This window comes from Lepus europaeus, chromosome 15 (assembly GCF_033115175.1).
Source record: "Lepus europaeus isolate LE1 chromosome 15, mLepTim1.pri, whole genome shotgun sequence".
NCBI classification, from domain to species: Eukaryota; Metazoa; Chordata; class Mammalia; order Lagomorpha; family Leporidae; genus Lepus; species Lepus europaeus.
In genome coordinates this window covers 33,889,969-33,906,628 of record NC_084841.1, presented here as the reverse complement: position 1 = coordinate 33,906,628, position 16,660 = coordinate 33,889,969, and positions in this window count along the sequence as shown.

Genomic DNA, 16,660 nt, shown 5'->3' with positions numbered 1-16,660 from the left:
ACTTCTGGTAGAGGTCATGTCTAACTACTTTTCTCAAATGTCACAATCATCTTAGAATACTGCATAAATACCATTTGGCATCTGTTTTCTTCCATGAAACAATTTTCTCTGATAACCTGAAACTCCCTCTGAGCCATGATGTCTAACTTTCTTTAATATAAGCATGAAACTCAATTTTAAGGGAAAGAAATAGCCAAGAAGATTTGGCAATCATACCAAGAAAATTTGTGCTAACTTACATGTTTCTTTTTCTTCTTTGTTATTATCAATAGTGTAAAAGTCAAAACAAAACAAAAACATCTCAATAATGACAAGAATAAAAACATGAAAAACTTGTTGATAGACAAATACAGGAATATTTATTGCCTTAGTGAGTGCTGAATGTGCCCCCATTAGGATGGGACACAACTCATTGGTGTTGGGGACTGCTTTCATTTGTCACTGTTAATGGAGTCACACAGAATTACAAGGAATTCTAAGAGTTCATCTCAGCATGATTAAAACTGTCCTGATTTATCCTTTGTCTGTGAGCAATGAAGCACTGTCAATTGAAAGCTCAAGGTTATTTCTTGCATTTAGAAATCCATTTCAGGAAAAGCATGAAGCTCTAATGCAACATTCAAAATTCAAGATTACATCAACTAAATAATATTTTAAAATCCAGCTCTCTCAAATCTTAAGTATAGAAATCACACACACACACACCTCTATGTGTATCTTGAAGACCAGTAAATATCTCATGTTGTTAAATAGTTTCTTGTGTACAAGGAGCCCCAACTTGAGCCCCAGCAGTGTTCTAGGTGGGCCTTAGGCATATGTGATATCATCTGGAGTTTGAAGTAATGGGCTTTGCCAGGTATTTATTTATGTGAAGGACTTTAGGGCTTCTTGGGAAAGCATCTACCCTAAAAAAAAAAAGGGCTGAAGATTCAAAAGATTGTTGAAAGTGCAATACTTTGGGATTGGAGGGGAAGGGGTGATTTGAGTACAGCACAGAGTTTCATCAAAACTGCCTTCCCACCTAGCACCTCTCGCCACCCTTGAAAAGGTTCGGGCCCTGTCTTGGGCAACTTAGAGTAACAGCAACAAAAAATAAGCCATTTTGTTGTCATTTCAGTGAACTATCAAGTGATCATGAACCCAAGGCAGTATTAGTATGTAGCTGTGTTTAAATGTTAGCCCATATATGAAAACTATATGTGTTTGGTATTTTTGCCATTGAATATTCAAATGTGGAGTAGATACAGTGGCTTATCCTATCCATTGAACCAGCCACCTTTCCCAAAGAAGCCCTTTGCCTCCAGAAGACATCAGTACTACCCTATTATTCGTATATGTGAGAATCTGATCATCCAAAACACAAGGAACCACAGAATGTTCATAAACAGTAGGCATATTCCATAGGCACAACTGTGGGAAGAATTATTGTCTTGTGACAACACTTAGGCAACTACTTTCCCCACAAGATTAAAGTTACCTGGGAAACATATCTACCTCTTCATTTCAAAAGGATTTTTCGCTTTAATGAAAGCTTCACCTCAGGGTTACTTAGGACAATGAGCATATGGTTGTCTTTACCAAAAAATTTGAATGAGACATTTTTCCAGAATATGTCTCTGAATTGACCCAGAATTTCATTTATTGCCTCTCTTATCCATCTATCCTAACTCCACTGGTCATTGCACTTGGTTTCATGGCTTCAGATATCATCTACTAGCTACCACATACATATCTTCAGCTCTGACCTCTCCCAGGAAACTTACAGGCTCATATTCATCTATTTCCTTGACATCTCCATGTAGATGCATAATAGATATTTCAAATATAAGAATTAAACTTTTTCTGACTATGCTCACCCCCTCCCCCAACTTACTTCTTGTGCATTCTACTCCATCAGAGTTACCCACTCTTCATTTGCTTAGTTCAAAACTATCAATCATGCTTGGCTTCTCTGCTTCTCATTGATCACTAAAAAGCAGACATGATGCTTGGCAGATGTGTTAGGGGAAGATAGAAAACACGCACGTAGATTGAAGAGGAGCCGTTGTCACCTTAGCAAGACCATAAGAAGCCTTAGAAAGCATGCGTTCAGAGGAGACATTTGACAGTGAAGATTCATCACTAGGTGTGCTGTTCCAGAGAGCTCCTGTAGTTCTGGTCACCCACTGCTTTTGTCAGGTCTGTACATAAGGGAGAGAATGGCATAATGGGAGGTATATTCTTTTTTTTTCATTTATTAAACTTTTATTTAATGAATATAAATTTCCAAAGTATAGCTTATGGGTTATAATGGCTTCCCCCCTCCCATAACTTCCCTCCCACCCGCAACCCTCCCCTTTCCCGCTCCGTCTCCCCTTCCAATCACATCAAGATTCATTTTCAATTCTCTTTATATACAGAAGATCAGTTTAGTATATATTAGGTAAAGATTTCAACAGTTTGCCCCCATATAGCAACACAAAGTGAAAAAAATACTGTTGGAGTACTAGTTATAGCATTAAATAAGAGTGTACAGCACATTAAAGACAGAGATCCTATGTAATATATTTTTTTAAAAAAATTAATTAATTTTCTATGCCATTTCTAATTTAACACCAGGTTTTTTTTTTTCATTTCCAATTATCTTTATATACAGAAGATCGATTCAGTATATAATTAGTAAAGATCTCATCAGTTTGTACCCACACAGAAACACAAAGTGTTAAAATACTGTTTCAGTACTAGTTATAGCATCACTGCACATTAGACAACACATTAAGGACAGATCCCACATGGGATGTAAGCACACAGTGACTCCTGTTGCTGACTTAACAATTTGACACTCCTGTTCATGGCGTCAGTAATCTCCCTAGGCTCTAGTCATGAGTTGCCAGGGCTATGGAAGCCTTTAGAGTTCGCTGACTTTGATCTTATTCCGATAGGGTCATAGTCAAAGTGGAAGTTCTCTCCTCCCTTCAGAGAAAGGTATAATGGGAGGTATATTCTGAAAAGAGTAGCCTCTTCCAAGAGGCGTTGTTTCAGAAGTTTGAGAGAGTATGACTCCATGAATATACTCACGGGTTGGCAAATGTGAAGCAAAAATTGATTCCTGTTTTTGGTGACAATGAAAGCGAAGCTCTGTTTTATTTTAAAAGATTTTATTTAAGAGACAAGGTGAGAGAGAGAGAGAGAGAGAGAGAGAGAGAGAGAGAGGTCTTCCTTATGCTGCTTCACTTCTCAAATGGCCACAATGGCTGGAGCTGAGCTGTTCTGAAGCCAGGAGATTCTTCTGGGTTTCCCATGTGGGTGCAGAAGCCCATGCACTTGGTCCATCTTCCACTGCTTTCCCAGGCCATAACAGAGAGCTGGAATGAAAGAAGAGCATCCAGGACATGCATTGGCATCCATGTAGGATGCTGGTGCAGCAGGTGGAGGTTTAGTCTATTATGCTGCATCACTGGCCCTGAGGACAAAGCTCTTAATGATGGTTTTACACATAGTGTGTGATGCAAAACCAAACACCTGTGACTGCTCAGTCTTCTGTTACTATAGACAAAGTTATACTATTCATGGGGAACAATAATCTACAATATTTCTCAAAGGAAAAAAAATTTGGCCTGCCTGGGTTCAATTTCCAGAGCAAAATCAACATCTTTACTGTTCTACTGGAAAAATAAAACTGAAAGCAAACTATAGTGACAAGATGAGAAGATGATTATAGGTCTCTCCCTCTCTCGCTCTAGTTTTAAGAATAAAAAGGTCATTTATTTTCTATATACTGGCAGCGACCTTGTATGGATATGCTATGATCAATTTGAACAAAATTTCATTTGTTCTGAGATTTAGAATTTAAGTCCCACTGGAATATCAGATGTATCAGTTTATCTGGGTCTAATATAAATATGATTATGGTTAAATATCAAGTAAAGGAAGATAGGTGCTATTTTTTTCTTTTTGGTCACTTACATTAAAAGTACTAAGCATTTTATGTAAATTGTCTCATTAATCCTCAGAAGGACTCCTAAGAAGAAATTACTGTTTCTATGTTATAGATGAGGACAACAGATATTATAGAAGTTTTAATAATTTGCTTGAGAATACATAGCTAATAGGTGACAGAGCCCAGAATTTGAATACCATTTTCAATTTACTTCAAAGCCTTTACTTAATCTACTGTAATGATACCGTTTCACAAAAAGAAAGTGTAAAACAAAGAAGCGACATGAAGAAACATCAAGAACACTGAGCTGCCTTCTTTTCTAGGGGAGCTATTCTTGGAGAACAGCCAAAGTAATGGTAGACAGAGGAGGTGATAGAGTTGAGAGTTCTCTTCTATTCAGATGTTTTGAAGAGTCCTAGCATAGTCTTTATGAAAGTGATAAAGAAAACATGGGAAAGAATAGAGCCACATAAGAGAAAATACTAAGGATATGTCCCAGGACAAAGAGGTTTTGCCATGTTCTTCATAGACAAGGTTGTGAGTCACTACTGTGGAGTGGCCCTGTAGCAGGGCTGCTCTACGAACAAAGGCAAGTCAGCACTTCAGAAACCACACGGCTAAAAATCAGGGTCATGGATGAGTATCTGAGAAGGAGTGTAACGGGAGGCTGTGATCTTCTAAAAGCCCAAGTATAGAATGGAATGCATTTTTGTCCTGGTTTAATTGAGGGCTCCGATTGCAATAATTTCCTTTTAGCTATCTGAAGTTTGGCTCTATTAAAGTGCAGGAAAACTCCCAACATTTTGCTGTTAATTAACATGGAAGATTACTTTGGGGACATATTCATTTCTGGTTTTTAAGGTCAAAATTCTTCTTGCCAAAAGGGTCCATTACTCCAAGGGGAAATAACTAGGTTAATAAGTCATTGATATATTAATTGTGATTTTATAGTAGCATTTAAAAAGAAATACATGTAACAGGCAAAGTGAATAATGGTTTATTTGTGTCTATTTGGTGTATTAATAATGTATTGTATTGTCTTTGGGGGCTGTGTATAGAGAAGCAGTTAAGTGCACTTTCAGGATTAATGCTTAAAGAATCACGTAAGAACCTGATGCCAGGATGTAAAAAGCTTAGGCCAAAGAAGTTATATTTAACTTTTATAATAATTAGGAATCATTCATTCAGAACCAGAGGACAGGCAGGCATTACTATTAGTTTTGCTATCATTTTTCTGGATGTGAAAATTGTTTGCTAAATTAAAACGGCTTATTTGCAGAGATATGTTAAAGCCACACACATAAATAAGAAAGAACTGTTTTAATGGGTTTTTAAAATTGGAAATTATATTTGTTTTCTATGGCTGGTGTCATAAATTACCACAAACTTGGTGACTGCAAGCAACAGAAATTTATGCTCTTCCAGTTTTGAACCTACAAATCAAGCTGTCAGAAGGACCATGCTGCTTCTGGAGGCTCTTTTTTTTTTTTTTTTTTTTTTTAATTTGACAGGTAGAGTTATAGATTGTTAGAGAGAGAGAGACAGAGAGAAAGGTCTTCCTTCTGTTGGTTCACCTCCCAAATGGCTGCTACGGCCAGAGTTGCGCTGATCCGAAGCCAGGAACCAGGTGCTTCTTTCTGGTCTCCCATGTGGGTGCAGGGGCCTAAACACCCGGGCCATCCTCCACTGCCCTCCCGGGCCACAGCAGAGAGTACGACTGGAAGAGGAGCAGCCGGGACTAGAATCCAGCACACATATGGGATGCCGGTGCCACAGGCGGAGGATTAACCAAGTGAGCCATGGCACCGGCCTTCTAGAAGTTCCTAAGAAGGCTTCTTCCTCACCCCCTTCCCAGCCTTTGATGATTGTCTGCAAGCCTTGGCGATCCTTGCCTTATGGATGCATTCCCAAAATCTCTGCCTGGGTTGTCACATGGCCATCTTTTTATTTGTCCCTGTTCTTGTATCCCAGTTTCCCTCTTGATATAAAAACATTTATTATTGCATCAGAGCCCACCCAAATCCAGTTTAACCTCATAGTAACACGAGTCATTGGCAGATAACTTATTTCCAAATAATGTCACATTTACAGGTCACAGAAGTTAGGATTTGAACACATATTTTGTAGGGACATTGTAGTAGAAATGCTTTATCCTTAGTTACATAATTCTGTGGTCTAGATCTCAAAGTATGATTGTGTTCTCTGTGTGCACTATTTTGTTTATCAACAGTTTTCTTTATCAAGCATCCAGACACAAGTGTCTCCTCTCCCTCCAGTTTTTATGAAGCAAAATCACAGACTCTGAGGAGTCATAGACTAAAGGCAGCATGCTGGTGTTTGGAACGTAGAGTCTAGTCAGGAAAATAGAGATTTGCATTATTTTAATAGAATTCACAAAGAATTGGAACTGAAAAGGCAAAACTGAACCAACGAGGTGACACAGATCCAGTAACTGCAGGAGGAACAAAGGGGCATGGTTGGAACAGGTGCGTGGGAAAGGGACTTCACAGCGATGGGATCCTGACTGCTCAGGAGATAATTCTGGGCAGCCAGTACTGCTGTGTCTGAGAGCACTTCCCTTTCCCCTGACCTGCCTTCACTGTCCTGTGAGTGTAGCTTCTCTGGACAGAACTGAAGGGGGCGCTATCTCACACAGGTGAGATGTGATTAGAAGGATCCCAGCCCCAGCATCACAAAGCAGCGTGTAGTCAGGAGGGTTTGGAGCTGAGAGATACTGTTTAATAACCACAAGGTACAAGTTTATAAAGCCAGATTTTCATATCTGAAAGATGAGTGGAAGCTGGTAGAGAGTGGTGAAGAGGCAAGTCAATGAGAGCTCCAGACACGTGTCAACGGAGTGGGCAATGGAAGAAAGGTGCTCTGTTTTCAGTCGGGAGTTGTGGAGTACAGTGGTTGAAGTGGTTTGATTGCCTATCAACATCAGATATTTTTAATCTCCAAACTGAAGATTTTGAATTTAAACACTTTGGGTGGAGATGAGGATGTCAGGGTAAACCTCACATTCTAATCAAAGAGCAACTGAATAGACCCAGGTGGCAATTGGAATTCCCATGATCCTGTGCTGCTACCATCTTGTATGACTATAAATTCCTCAAATGGTGAACAAGTCCTATCTACTATATGCCACTGTGCTGTTACTTAGAGGAACTGAAAATCAATGTGAACACATGAACAATGAATTAATATAACAATCAATGCATTAGGACTTAAGAGAACAAATAGAATACATCATGTATTGAAGTGGGTTTTTTTTTTTTTGGGGGGGGGGGCCAGGCAGAGTGGACAGTAAGAGAGAGAGACAGACAGAAAGGTCTTCCTTTTCTGTTGGTTCACCCTCCAATGGCCGCTGCAGCTGGTGCACTGCGCTGATCTGAAGCCAAGAGCCAGGTGCTTCTCCTGGTCTCCCATGTGGGTGCAGGGCCCAAGCACTTGGGCCATCCTTCACTGCACTCCCGGGCCACAGCAGAGAGCTGGACTGGAAGAGGAGCAACCAGGACAGAATCCAGCGCTCAGACCGGGACTAGAACCCGGTGTGCTGGCGCCGCAGGCGGAGGACTAGCCTATTGAGCCGTGGCACCGGCTGAAGTGGTTTTCAATTTCTGTCATTATCACTCCTCTAAAGAGCCTTTCAGACATTCCCCTCTAGTTATTCCCTATGGTATTATCTTTTCTTTTTTAAAGATTTATTTATTTATTTGAGAAGTAGAGTTCCCGAAATGACTGCAATGGCCAGAGCTGAGCTGATCCAAAGCCAGGAGCTTCATCTGGGTATCCAACATGGTTTCAGGGGCCTAAGCACTTGAGGTATTTTTTACTGCTTTCCCAGGCTGTTAGCAGAGAGCTGGATGGAAAGTGGAGCAGCTGGGACTCAAATCAGTTCCCCTAAAGGATGCTGGTACTGCAGGTGGAGGCTTAGCCTACTTAGCCACAGTGCTATGGTATTATCTTAATAACACAGATATATTGTACATTGATTTTTATACCAGGGACCTTTAGAAAGGCACAAATCACCAATACCTCCTTCCAAGCCCTTTAAGTATGAGTTTTAGTCCCTGTAGACAATTCACATTTTAGTGATATCTCACCCTGGTGCATATATCCCCTAGCTACTCTAAGAATTGCTCTAGAATTGTCTGGAAGATTTCCCCAGGCCAGAGAAAACTCTCCAAAATGGAGGTGTTATCCTCAGACTCCTATCAAAGTCAGTGGACAATGACTCCCTGGCAGGAGGTACAAAAGGCTCACTACACCCCAACCCGTATGTACCCATGAGGGGACCACCTGTGTGATGGAATGCATACTCCAAAACTCCTATGGCACAAAATGGAAGCTAATCTCTAGCCTGGACCACATCTTTTCTCACCTTTACCCTCCTCTTCTGTCCAGCTTTCCTAACTCCTCTTCTGCAGAAAGCACATTGTTAATAAATCAGTTTTATAAGAATCAATATCATAAGTGCCACATTTGGAAACCTGGCTTAAGACATGGCCCTGGTGGCTAGAACAGCCAACGAGGCTTCATAAGCTCCATCTTCAAGGAAGGGTAGAATCCAGGTAAGTAAAGAAGCATGTTTATCGGTGTCACAAGGAGCAAAGTTGTGGAGGCTTTCATGGATGACGCAAAGGCTAGCTTGCCTAAAGCAAAAGATTAAAATTAAGGAGTAAATGTGAAAAAAGGTTAATAAGGTTAGAATGGCTATTCCATGTATCGCAGGGAGGCTAGATAATAGCATTTTCTGAAGAAAGCAAAACAATTCAATTTGTTCACTTTAGGGAATGACTTACTGCCTGCCTGCTTGTTCCCTTCAGCATGGGAAAGATAAGACAGACCTAAGGAATAGTCCAAAGGTGATCCAGGGCAGGGTAACAAAATACAAGATTGTATGGTCCACCTATGGTGGCCATAGGTTTGTAAAAAAAAAAAAAAAATGAGTGAGTGATATTAGTGATGACCATACCAATTCTGAATGATAAAGCAGGGCAAAGTAGAGCTTTAACACAGAACTTCAAATTTGATACATTTGTAATTTTTTAAACAGGTTTATTTTATTTATTTGAAAGTCAGAGTTACACAGAGAGAGGAGAGGCAGAGAGAGAAAGAGAGGTCTTCCACCCATTGGTTCACTCCCCAGGTGGCTGCAACGGCCAGAGCTGTGCTGATCCGAAGCCAGGAGCCAGGAGCTTCTTTGGGTCTTCCATGTGGGTGTAGGGAACATCTTCTACTGCTTTCCCAGGCCACAGCAGAGAGCTGGCTGGGAAGAGGAGCTGCTGGGACTAGAAGCAGCGCCCATATGGGATGCCAGCGCTTCAGGCCAGGGCTTTAACCCACTGTGCCACAGCGCCGCACCTGATACATTTGTAATTACAAATTGCTACCCATTAAGGCTTCTGCATCATAATGGGATTTCAAGTAAGTGAAAAGGAGGAAGCTATATAGAAAAATTTTTTCAAGAGTTTTTTTTTTTAATCTTCAGAGAATTGATATTTTCAGAAAAGTAAGCTCAGAATTTGTCAGATACTCTGCTTTTGGACAAAGGAGCTTCCAGCTGAGTTTCATCCTCCTTTTTGGCAGAAAAATCAGTCTTAGCTCACAGATTAATAACGGGCCAATGAGGAGTCTTCGTTGAGGGTCCCTTTGGTTAAATGCATTCATTAAAGAAAAGCAGAGGCCAAAGAGACTAGTTGGAATAAGAATAACCAAAGAACATTGGATCAAAAAGAAGGAACTATAAGTATCTAGAAAGAATGTGGAAGAAGGCTTATTAAAGAGGAAATAAATAACAATTGACCAAGTATCTTTAAATTTGCTTAGATACAGATTTGTAGTTCTTGTTCTGCCTTTTTATTGTTTCTAAAAGTTGAGCATATCTCTCCATACTCACTGCCTCTGCCTCTGCCTCTGTTTGGAGAACAGAGTCCTGGGTTATTGTGACACTCTCCCAGTCATCTCTCTGCTTCATGCTTTGCCACTTCCATTGCTATCATTGATTTCCCACTCTGCTGCCACAAATCTTTCTAAAATATTCATATACTCATTCCGCGAATATTTGCAAAGCACCTTTTGTGAGTGAGACACTCTTGCTGGGTGTTGGGACACAGCCGCTGCCTTCAGGGCACTTCCATCTATAATGGACAGCTGCAAACAGCTGTGATAGGGCTTTGAAGGGAAAGTGAGAGACATCACTGTAGAAATCATGGTGCCCTTGGGAAGAGGGAAGGGTCACCGATCTAAACCAAAGATAGTAACGCCTGCAGCTCTTGTTGGGGATTTTGATTGCTAGCTAAAAACAAGGGAAAGACTGGCCAGGGGGAGGTTGTTGACAAGAAGAGATGTGAGTTTCTGTGAAGACCACTCCAGCTGCAGAATGGAGAAGAGGAGGATGCCAATTTAATTCAGTTTCTTCTTTTTCTCCTTTGAAAAGATCCTTCAACTTAGTGTCCTTCAACTTAGTGTACACAAGCTCTTTGTGAAATATTTTTGCCTCTGGCATCCATATCATCATTTATTGCAAGCTCTATCACAGGTTACACTTCTGATCCCCAATTACCTGGGCACACATGGAAACATTCAGATTTCCAGTTCCCATTCCCATAGATTGTCTTTCATTAATGGTGATCTGACTTTAATGTTAACCGTTCTGGGAGGGCATTGTGATGTAGTGAAAAAAGCCACTGCTCGCAACACTGGCATCCCTTATGGCCAGCGGCTCTGGCTGCTCCACTTCTAGTCCAATTCCCTGCTAGTGTCCTGGGAAAAGCAGCAGCAAATGGCCCAAGTCTTTAGGCTCCTGCTACACACATGGGAGACCTGGAAGAAGCTCCTGGCTTCACCCTGGCCTGGCCCCAGCCTTTGTGGCCATTTGGGGACTGAACCAGCAGATGTAAGATCTCTCATTCTCTCTCTCTCTCTGTCTCTCTCTCTCTCTGCAAACTCTGCCTTTCAAATAAATAAAATAAAATCTTAAAAAAGTTAGCCTTGGGCCAGCACTGTGGCTTAGCTTGTAAGGCCACTGCCTGCAGTGCCGGCATCCCATATGGGCTCTGGTTCGAGTCCTGGATGCTCCACTTCCAATCCAGCTGCCTGCTTATGCACCTAGGAAAGCAGCAGAGGATGGCCCAAGTACTTTGGCCCCTGCACTCACGTGGGAGACCTGGAAGAAGCTCCTGGCTCCTGGCTTCAGATCAGCTCAGCTCCAGCCATTGTGGCCATTTGGGGAGTGAACCAGTAGATGGAAGATTCTGTCTTTCTCTGCTTCTGCCTCTCTGTAACTCTACCTTTCAAATAAATAAATATTTTTAAAAAATTTTTTTAAAAAGTTAAACTCTCTAAATAGACAATATAGAGCAGTGCTGTACAAATGGAACTTTCTGTGATGGAATTTTTCTAAATCAGTATGGTATAATATAATTGCCATTAATCATAGGTAATTAGTGAGCACTTAGAACATGGCACTAGTGCCACTGATAATCTGATTTGTCACTGTCACTAATGTCAGTGAATTGAAACCTAAATATTCAGCTATGGCTAGTGAGTTCTAAGTTGAATAGTGCAAGTATAGACTCTAGTCTAAGAAACGTTCTGTATGAAGCTATGCTCAACATGCAGCTGTTTCAGTCCAAATACAAACTCCACATTCCAGGAGCCAGCTGTCTCCTAGTCATTTTTCTTTGTTTTCTTTTTTTTTATTAAACTTTTATTTAATGAATATAAATTTCCAAAGTACAGCTTATGGGTTACAATGGCTTCCCCCTCCCAAAACTTCCCTCCCACCCACAACCCTCCTCTTTCCCGCTCCCTCTCCCCTTCCATTCACATCATGATTCATTTTCAATTCTCTTTATATACAGAAGATCAGTTTAGTATATATTAGGTAACGATTTCAACAGTTTGCCCCCACATAGCAACACAAAGTGAAAAAAAATACTGTTGGAGTACTAGTTATAGCATTAAATAAGAATGTACAGCACATTAAAGACAGAGATCCTACATAATATTTTTTTTTAAATTAATTAATTTTCTATGCCATTTCTAATTTAACACCAGGTTTTTTTTTTTCATTTCCAATTATCTTTATATACAGAAGATCACTTCAGTATATAATTAGTAAAGATCTCATCAGTTTGTACCCACACAGAAACACAAAGTGTAAAAATACTGTTTCAGTACTAGTTATAGCATCACTTGGCTTTAGACGACACATTAAGGACAGATCCCACATGGGATGTAAGCACACAGCGACTCCTGTTGCTGACTTAACAATTTGACACTCCTGTTCATGGCGTCAGTAATCTCCCTAGGCTCTAGTCATGAGTTGCCAGGGCTATGGAAGCCTTTAGAGTTCTCTGACTTTGATCTTATTCCGATAGGGTCATAGTCAAAGTGGAAGTTCTCTCCTCCCTTCGGAGAAAGGTACCTCCTTCTTTGATGGCCCCGTTCTTTCTACTGGGATCTCACTCACAGAGATCTTTCATTTAGGTCTTCTTCTTCTTCTTCTTTTTTTTTCTTTTCCATGGTATCTTGGCTTTCCATGCCTACAATACTCTCATGGGCTCTTCAGCCAGATCCGAATGCCTTAAGGGCTGATTCTGATTCTGAGGCCAGAGTGTTGTTTAGGACATCTGCCATTCTATGAGTCTGCTGTGTATCCCACTTCCCATGTTGGATCTTTCTCTCCCTTTTTGATTCTATCAGTTAGTATTAGCAGACACTTGTCTTGTTTGTGTGATCCCTTTGACTCTTAGACCTATCAGAGCCATCAATTGTGAGCTGAAATTGATCACTTGGACTAGTGAGATGGCATTGGTACATGCCACCTTGATGGGATTGTATTGGAATCCCCTGGCACATTTCTAACTCCATCATTTGGGGCAAGTCTGATTGAGCATGTCCCAAATTGTACATCTCCTCCCTCTCTTTTTCCACTCTTAAATTTAACTGGGATCACTTTTCAGTTAAAATTTAAACACCTAAGAATAATTGTGTGTTGATTACAGAGTCCAACCATTAGTACTAGAACAACAACAACAACAACAAATACTAAAAAGGATAAAGTATTACATTGTACATCTAGAGTCAGGACAAAAGATGATCAGGTCATTGTTTCTTATAGTGTCCATTTCACTTCAACAGGTTTCCCCTTTGGTGCTCAGTTGTCACCGATCAGGGAAAACAAATGATATTTGTCTCTTTGGGACTGGCTTAATTCACTCAGCATGATATTTTCCAGATTCCTCCATCTTGTTGCAAATGACTTGGTTTCATTGTTTCTTACTGCTGTATAGTATTCTATGGAGTACATGTCCCATAATTTCTTTATCCAGTCTACTGTTGATGGGCATTTGGGTTGGTTCCAGGTCTTCGCTATTGTGAATTGAGCTGCCCCATGGCCAGCTTCCAAATAGTTTTAGATCTTTCTTCCAAGAGCTTCCACTTGACTCTGTCATGTCTGGTTTTAACACCCTTCCTCCTCTTAGTGTCTATAGCAACTTCAAGGCTATCTGGATATACCAACCTCTGTACATAAATGCTGTGTAAACAAGCGAAAAACAAAGAGGCAGATTCATTTACTTAAGTGACTTACCCTGAGAGTCACTTACCTAAGTAAGGCATGGTGGTAGGTATTGTTAATTCAAAGATGGCAGTTTTTATACTGAGACTTTGCTATGTGAAATTCCATAAAGCTAAACCCCAGAGTTATTCTAACTGACCTTTAATTACTAATAATGTTGATATCATGTCCCCAGTCTCCCTGTGGTTAACTTTACAATGTTAGAGGGAGGGGCATGGTTTGGGAGTGAAGAAAAAAAAATTTGAACTAGATTGTGTGGATTAAAACATTGACTCTGTCACCTAGGAACTCTGTGACATCAGGGAAGATGTTAAATTACTTAGAATCTCTATACTCAGTGGTACACACCCCTCATTGTTGCTAGTGAATTATATTGGTAAAGGACTAAAGAGCTTAGGATAATAGCTGACGTACATTAAGAAATGAAATGTTAGTCGAATAAAAGCAAACTTTAAAATATATTTAATATTGCTAGATAGCGATCTTATATTTGAATTGGAAGGAAAATTAGGAGAAACTAATATTAATGATATTTATCTTCAATGGTTGGGTGAACATCTGTGTTCTCTGGAACATGGTCAGGATGAAGGAATGGGGTAGAATTATGGATGCAAGACAGATTCATAGTAAAGTAAACTGTTCTATGAGTCATACAGAGACCAGGGAATGGGAGGAATAGGTGCAAAGACCTTGTGGAAAAGTAAAAATGAAACAGCCAAGGTTTAAACGAAATTTGGTATGAGTTGATGTAAAGGACAAGCTTCTTGAAAAATATCTCATTTCAGATCTTTTATCACATTTCAAATATGAGTCAAGAGGATTTTGAAAACAGAATTTGAGCTTCCACCATTCCTTTTCCAAATGACACTTGTTCTTGCCTTGTCCACTTAAATCACAACCCTTTCTTAGCGGCAGCCTATGTTGCAGACTCAGTATTAACCTCTTTGTCCTTGTAGGTACTCTTGGGAGAGAAAAAGTCAGGATGTGCAGCTCACCTCTAGAGGAGAGACCTGGGCCCAGCATGGCTCACCAGACACGTTCTTCTAGGACTTAGAAGGGAATGAGCCATGGACTGGATAAAATCGTTGAGTCATTCATTCCCTTTGTTCCTGGACTCCATGGCTAAGGAATTTCTATAGCTTAAGGCTTCAGAGTTTACTCTGTTTTCTTATTGGTTCTTTGGAATTTGGTCTATTTAAAATTTTGGTAAGTAAATATGCTTCCTGAAAATACCATTTGCAGCCTATACTAGCCAAAGTTAATTTTTGGTGTAAATAATCAAAATTAATATGGCCCTATACTCATACTTACAATCTAATGACTGCATAGTGATATAGATGGTAACCCATTTTACAGATGGAGATATCAGAGCTTAGAGAGACAAGGAGGGTTAATTGCCCAAAGTCACCTAGACAGTAAGTGAAAGAACAGGACTTCACACTCGGGCCGGCGCCGTGGCTCAATAGGCTAATCCTCCACACTCACATATGTTTGTATCAAAACTCAAACCTCTATGCTGTACTTTTCAACCTCAAGCAGCAACAACAAAAATAAAAGTATGGAATAAATTCTAGCACATTATCAAATTGATGCTATCTGTAAAATGACCTTAAAAACTACTCATAATGAAAGAACTGTTTTATTCCTTAATTTTTTACAATAACATGCTTTCAATTTACTTTTTTTAATCACAAGCTTAATGCACCACAAACCATGTTTGACAAGTAAAAAGACCACTGTTCCACAGGAATATTGACAAGGGCTGCAAACAATAATTAAATCATAAGATGTTGATTGCAAAGGAAGGAGGGGAGTTTGAGGGAGGGAGAGAAAGGGGAGTACAGTTATCTTCTTAGAATTTTATCCATGAAATCTGTTCTCTTTATATTAATAAAAATAAAGAGACACTGAGATATTGAAAAATAACAGATCTAATGATGGACTATTTTTGGCTGAGACTTAAGGAATACTGTGTAAGTTAAGAGAAGCAGTCAGACACTACTGTTGAAGTCTCTGGGATTGGACTGAATTTAGAATAGAAGGAGATTCTCAGAAATGTGTAATAGTTCTCATTCCCATTTTCTACACAATAACTCTACTAGAGATTCTTTTCAGAGGCTCTTGCTAAAATCAACTTGATGCAAGTTTCTTTTAACTTATAAGTTGATAAACTTAAGTTCCCTCACACTGTGAAAGAGATGTAGGTTGACTTCTTTCTATAGTCATTTTGATCTTGTTGGAATGTACCATAAGTAATTCCATTTTGGAAGTCATTTTATTTTTCATAGAATTGTATGTCTTATATAGACTGTTTCAGTCCAAATGAGAGTCACTAAACTGCCAATTGTTTCTAACTATGCATTGAAAAATTTGAAATTCAAGCATACTTTTTGATAGTACACACTATCCATGAATTCTTTTTTATATAAAGATTTATTTATTTATTTGAAAGTCAAAGTTACACAGAGAAGGAGAGGCAGAGAGAGGGAGGGAGGGAGAGAGAGGTCTTCCATCTGCGAGTTCACTCCCCAATTGGTTGCAATGGCCAGAGCTGCACTGATCCGAAGCCAGGAGCCAGAAGCTTCTTCTGGGTCTCCCACACAGGTGTAGGGGCCCAAGGACTTGGGCCATCTTCTACTGCTTTCCCAGGCCATAGCAGAGAGCTGGATTGGAAGTGGAGCAGCTGGGACTCGAACAGGCACTGCAGGCGGCTGCTTTACCCACTATGCCACAGCACCCTCCATGAACTCTTTGAAGGACCTTCATATGCATAGATTTCAAAATTTTTTGCAAAAAAATAAACTTACCTTTGGGGGTGGCATTGTGGCATAATGGGTTAAGCTGCTGCCTGCAACACTGGTATCCTATATGGGTGATCATTGGAGTCCTAGCTGCTCTACTTTCTATCCAGCTCCCTGCTAATGCACCTGGGAAAAGCAGTGGAGAATGGTTCAAATCCTTAGGCCCCTGGAACCACATGGAAAACCCAGATGCAATTTCAGGCTCCTGGCTTTGACCTGGCCCAGCCCCTGCCATTACGGCCATTTGAGGAGGAAACCAGCACATAGAAAATCTCTATCTCTCCCATTCTGTGACTCTGTCTCTCAAATAAATAAAAAATAAACCTTTTAAAAACATAAACTTACCTTTTA